The sequence below is a fragment of the Taudactylus pleione genome, unplaced genomic scaffold (genome assembly GCF_031769625.1).
Source record: "Taudactylus pleione unplaced genomic scaffold, aTauple2 ptg000318l, whole genome shotgun sequence".
Lineage (NCBI taxonomy): Eukaryota > Metazoa > Chordata > Amphibia > Anura > Myobatrachidae > Taudactylus > Taudactylus pleione.
In genome coordinates this window covers 3,551,373-3,557,739 of record NW_028284719.1, presented here as the reverse complement: position 1 = coordinate 3,557,739, position 6,367 = coordinate 3,551,373, and positions in this window count along the sequence as shown.

Sequence of the window (6,367 nt, the reverse complement as noted above, 5' to 3'; positions counted from 1 at the left end):
TTAGCGAGGAGGATGAATTATAACAGCAGTCATCCTGAAGCAAGGTCTTGACTTCTATGTTGGTGTTAGATGTGCATCTGGTATCCGCCATTAGTGCAGTGGGATTTAGACAATTGATGGAGGTAGTGTGTCCCCAGTTCCAAATCTCATCTAGATTCCACTTCATTAGGCAGGTGATACCGAGACTGTACAGAAATGTCAGAAAAATGTGTCCTCAGTGTCCTGAAAAATGCGGTTGTACCCAATGTCCACTTAATCACGGACATGTGGACAAGTGGAACAGGGCATACTAAGGACTATATGACTGTGACAGCCCACTGGGTAGATGTATCACCTTATGCAGCAACAACAGCAGCGTGACCAGTAGCTGCATCTCAGAAACGCCAGCTCGTTCCAAGGCAGGCTACGCTGTGTATCACCGGTTTCAGTAAGAGGCACACTGCCGACAACCTCTTAGAGAAACTGAGGGAAATCATCGCCCAGTGGCTTACCCCACTTACACTCTCCTGGGGATTTGTGATATCTGACAACGCCACCAATATTGTGTGGGCATTACATCTGGGCAAATTCCAGCATGTCCCATGTTTTGCTCACACAATAAATTTGGTGTTGCAGAATTTTCTGAAAAGCGACAGGGGCATGCAGGAGACACTTTGGGTGGCCGAAAAAATTTCTGGCCACTTTCACCATTCAGCGACTGCGTGCCGAAGACTGGAGCGCCAGCAAACACTCTTGAACCTGCCCCACCTTCACCTGAAGCAAGAGGTTGTGACGCGGTGGAACTCAGAGGATGGAGGAGCAGCAAAAGGCCATTCAAGCCTATACATCCACCTATGACATAGGCAAAGGAGGGGGTATGCACCTGACTCAAGCACAGTGGAGAATGATATCCATGTTGTGCAAGGTTCCCCAGCCCTTCGAACTTGTGACACTTGAAGTCAGTTTAGACACTGCCAGCTTGAGTCAGGTCATTCCCCTCATCAGGCTTTTGCAGAAGCAGCTGGAGAAAGTGAAGGAGGAGCTAAGATGGAGCGATTCCGCTTGGCATGTTGGACTTGTGGATGAAGCCCTTCATTCGCTTTGCCAGGATTCCAGGGTGGTCAATCTGTTGAAATCAGACAACTATATTTTGGCCACAGTGCTCGATCCTAGGTTTAAAGCCTATGTGGTGTCTCTCTTTCTGGCTGATACAAGCCTGCAGAGGTGCAAAGACCTGCTGGTGAAAACACTGTTAGCTGAAGCGGAAAATGACACGTCAACAGCTCCTTCTTCATTTTCTCCAGCAACTGGAGATGCCAGGAAAAAACTTAGGTATCCTAAGCAACCCGCTGGTGGTGATGCAGGGCAGGCAGGACCAAGTTTGGACATCTGGTCCAGACTGAAGGACTTGGCAACAATTTCTGACATGTCTACTGTCACTGCATATGATATTGTCACCATTGACAGAATGGTGGAGGATTACATCGGTGACAGCATCCAAGTAGGTATGTCAGCCAGTCCGTACCTATACTGGCAGGAAAAAGAGGCAATTTGGAGACCCCTGTACAAACTGGCTCTATTTTACCTGTGTGGCCCCCCCTCCAGTGTGTACTCCGAAAGAGTGTTTAGTGCAGCCGGGAACCTTGTCAGCAAAAGGCATAGGAGGTTGCTTCCACAAAATGTGGTCAAATGTTCTATGGCTATACAGCATACTTACTGACTTTCTGGCTGCCCCCTCTGGGGGGGAACAGTGGCACCTGAATTGCTGTAGAGATTCTCATCTGGCTTAGATACGCAGCTTACAGAACATTCTAAATAGAGTTTCTTGGGTTTTGTTTCCTGGAAAGCGAATACACCTGAAATTGGGGAAAATGAGTAGATCCGAGTCCTGGCTCAGGTTTTCTCACCAAATTTGGATCCCAAAACAAGGCAGATATTGTGTGATTTTGGATTAGATATAAAAGTCCCTCCCTTGTGATTGGGCACCATTTCACACAGAAGAGGGTGAGGGAGTATGTGCTGGACTAGTGAGACACTGTTTTACAAAAAAAATGCTTTAGTAACCCATCAGGACATCAATGTGCCATTAGGAGCATTAGGTTAGGAGGAGTTAGGTAATCAATCTGGAGAGTGGAGACAGGAGAAGGTGTCTGTGAAGCGTGACTGCAGGCATCATTGTCAATTTCACTTTTGTCAGTGTATGTGCACTAGAGATGAGCGTGTTCTCAGAGATCCAAACTCACCGGAATTCAGAGATCTGGGGTGAGAACCAAACGTGCATTCAGTTTCCCCCTCCATCCCCGAATTTCAAACCGAGGAAAAACATCAGAGATGAAATCTTGCCGCTTGCGAGCTTTCGTCTCTGCTTTATAAGGAGGAGCCCATGTCGGCACCATTTCACTCCGGCTGTGGAGAGTGAACAGGGAGGTTGGGCAGTGTAGGGCTGGTGCTGTCTGCTGTGTCCATCTGGGCTGGTGCTGTCTGCTGTGTCCATCTGGGCTGGTGCTGTCTGGTGTGTCCATCTGGGCTGGTGCTGTCTGCTGTGTCCATCTGGGCTGGGGCTGTCTGCTGCGTCATCAATCACTGTTGCCTCGGTTAGGGGTGCTCTGGGCCCCAAGTTGTGGGAAAAAAAAAATCTATATAATAAAAAGTGTATTTTTTCTGGTGTGCGCATTAGCCACACTTTTCAGGCAGCGACCTGGTGCTACCTGTGTCATCAATCACTGCTGCCTCAGTCAGGGGTGCTCCGGGCCCTAAGTTGTGGGCAAAAAACTGTAAAAATCTATATAATAAAGTGTATTTTTTTGTGCGTGTGCATTAGCTGCAACTTGACAACACTATTGCTGCTTGCTTGGTATCTCTGCTGCAAGATCGCAGCGAATATGGAGGGCAGTCACATGACAGGAGAGCAAGAACCACATGTTGTAGCTGCCAGCAGCAGTTATGATGATGCAAGGCCATCAACGTCATCGTCCTCTATGAAGGCCAATGCCCTAGGGCTTAAGTCAGGCCATGGACATGGAAAAACAACTTCTTTTACTTTACTAAAGAAAAAAAAATCTACAGCCAAGTTGACTTTAGATAACCCAAAAATTGGCAATATGCCATTCACTAAACAAAGTTGCAAGGAAAGAATAGGGCCTTGGCCTTTATTTATGGCTGTTGGTTCTAGTGAAGATAGCCCTTCTGCTTGTTGTAGTAGTGGTGGTACTATAAAAAAAAAGAAAGTTGTTAAGAAGAAGACGGGTAAGACAGCTCCGGAAGAACCAAATGTGTACTCCGAGAAATCAAAATCAAAAATCCCCGAGGAGAGTGCAAGTGTGTCCGCGGTTGCCATGTGTGAGCCAGACCTTTCAAATAGTGTACTTGAGGATCCTCCATCCAACATTTGTGTGCCCTCTGTAAATGTGGGGAAGGACAGTCAACATATTGCTGACGTAGTCATCGAGGATGCTTCTGTGGAATTGCACATAGAATGAGGAGGATATTAGTTGCCGCTAAGGATGATGAGGATGTTGATGCCGAGGATGTCATTTGTGTAAGTCAGGCAACAGTTGTTGTCCATGGTATGAAAAAGCCCATTAATGTTGTCATGCCGGGGCAAAAGACAAAAAAATCCACTTCTCACAAGTGGAATTATTTCCACCCAAATCCGGGCAACAGTTGTCAAGCCAACTGTAACCGATGCCAAGCAAGAGCAAGTAGAGGTAAGGACCTTAACCATCTAGGAACCTCCTCCTTGTTACATCACTTGAAGCACATTAATCAAATTCCAAAGTGTATGCCACCAAGTTCCAAAACTAAAAAAGTAACAATCAGTCCAGTGTCTCCTACCTCCTCCCTCTCTGTGGGATCCAAATGCCTTCGATCTCCACCACCAACACCTGCATCATCAACATTCTCATTCGTCATCGGAAGTAGTCCTGCTGCATCCAATGTTATAAGCATGATTGACTCCTCTCCTATCAGTGATTCCTCAGAAGGATCCTTGATGACTGCACCTGTTGCAGTAGCTGCTGTTGCTGTGAGTGGATCTTCATCCCAGAAGGGGGCAAGGAGGAAGACTACTTGTAGTACTGTAACCAAACAATTACCTGTCAAACAATTCTTTGCAAGGGCAAATAAGTATGACAGCAGTTACCCAGTTGCACAGCGGATTACTGATGCTATAACAGCTATGCTGGTATTAGATGTACGTCCAGTATCCACCATTAATGCAGTGGGTTTTAGAGAGTTAATTGAGGTTCTGTGTCCCTGCTACCAGATCCCTTCTAGATTCCACTTCACTAGAACAGCAATTCCCAGTCTGTACAAGGACATTAAAAAAACCTTATTAATGTCCTCAGAAATGCCGTTGTACCCACTGTCCACTTGACCACTGATATGTGGACAAGTGGGACAGGGCAAACTAAAGGGTCGTCAATCTCTTGAAATCAGATCAATATATTTTGGCGAACATACCTGATCTTAGGTTTAAATCATACCTTGTATCTTTTATTCCAATGGACATTTATTTGAAAAGATGCAAAAAGCTGTTGGTAAAAAAATTGTCAGCTGATGCGGCATGTGACATGCCATCATCTCCTCCTTCAGTTATAAATTTTCCCTACAGAATCCCTGCTGGTCATGTAGATCAGTCACCAAAAAATTACATCTGGTCGGGCCTGGCAGAACTTCCTACTAATAGTGACATGTCTACCGTGACTATATCTGATACAGTCACCATTCACACAATGGTGGATGACTATTTTAGGGATAACATCCAAATAGGTATGTCAGATAGTCCCTTGCAGTACTGGAAGGAAAAAGAGGCAATTTGGAGGCCCATACACAAACTGGCTTTGCATTACTTAAATTGCCCGCCCTCCAGCGTGTACTCCGAAAGAATTTTCAGTGCAGCTGGCAACCTTGTCAGTGATCGGTGTAGGAGGTTACTTCCTCAAATGTGGAACAGACAATGGGCCTGATTCAGACCCACTCGCGAGCGGCTGTCCGCTCACAAGTGGGTCGATGTTATGCACTGAGCATGCGCACGACGGAGGGAGCTCCGTCGTGCGCATGTGCCAGACGCGATGAGCGAAGGAAAGTCCTTCGCTCGTTGTGTCCAATCAAAGGGGGCGTGCTGTCAATGTTGATTGACAGCACGCCCCCTTTGGTGGGCGTGCCGGGGGCGTGCCTCCCTGACGGGGGCGTTCCCACGGGAACGCCTCCCGTCAGAAGCCGGCCCACTGACATCACTAGTGATGTCAGTGGGAGTGATTTTGGCTCTGATAGAGCCAAAATCACTCCGGAGCTTGCGGTTGAAAACCTCAACCGCAGGCTCCGGCTCACAATTTCGATGGTCGCGATGGTCTCGACCATCGCGGCCATCACAAAGCACGCTCGTATAGCCTGTGGGTGGTGACCCACAGCTATACGAGCGTCCAGGAGGACACTCCATGAAAATGGAGCCCGGCCCTCATTCAGAGCGTGCGCTCTGCTCAGAGCGTACGGCTCTGAATGAGGGCCAATGTTCATTATAATGAATTACAAATTCCATGAGGAAGACCTCTAGCAACAATTACATAAAAAAAATACAGAGGCAGCTATGGTGGATTCCAGCGGGGATGAATTAATATTGTGTGAAGAAGAGGATGTACACACTGATGGGGATGACGATGACGACAACGATGACATCTGATGTTGTAATGTAAAGCCAGTTTGTGTATGGGATCATTTCCATGTCCATTGCCCATTGATAGCTTGTTTTATGGTGGTCCAAACAAAACAATTATTTCAGCCACAATTGGCAGTTCCTGTCGCTGAAATGATTGGTTTGTTAAACTGTGAATGTCCTGTTTTATATACAACATAAGGGTGGGTGGAAGGGCCCAAGGACTATTCAATCTTGCACCTCTTTTCTCTGCATTGTGTGCTGTTTGGGGCATTATTGCCTGACATTTTGAATTTGATTGCTTATGAATATCCAGAAATTGTAATGGCCATACTCAGCATCTCCTATATGCTCCTTTCATTTTTTAAAAAATTGCCACATGTTAGTGCCGCCCACTGCTGTCACTTATTTTAGTCAGCCAGCTAGCTGGATGCAACATTTTGGCCCAAGGCCTAACCTAGATGAAAAAATCAATATTGTGAGCTGTGAGGTGGTCAAAATTGACTGCAAATGACTGAGAATAAATGTTATTAAGGTTAATAATACTGTAGGAATAAAAACAGGCCCAAGTTATGTGGTTTTATCATTTTTTGAAAAAAGATCCAGATCCAAAACCAAAACACGCAAGGGTGGTTTTGCAAAACCAGATCCAGATCCAAAACACAAAGGAGATGCAGATCCAAAACTGAAAAGTAGAGTTGAGCGGGTACGGATCTGCCCCGGATCACCTGAATT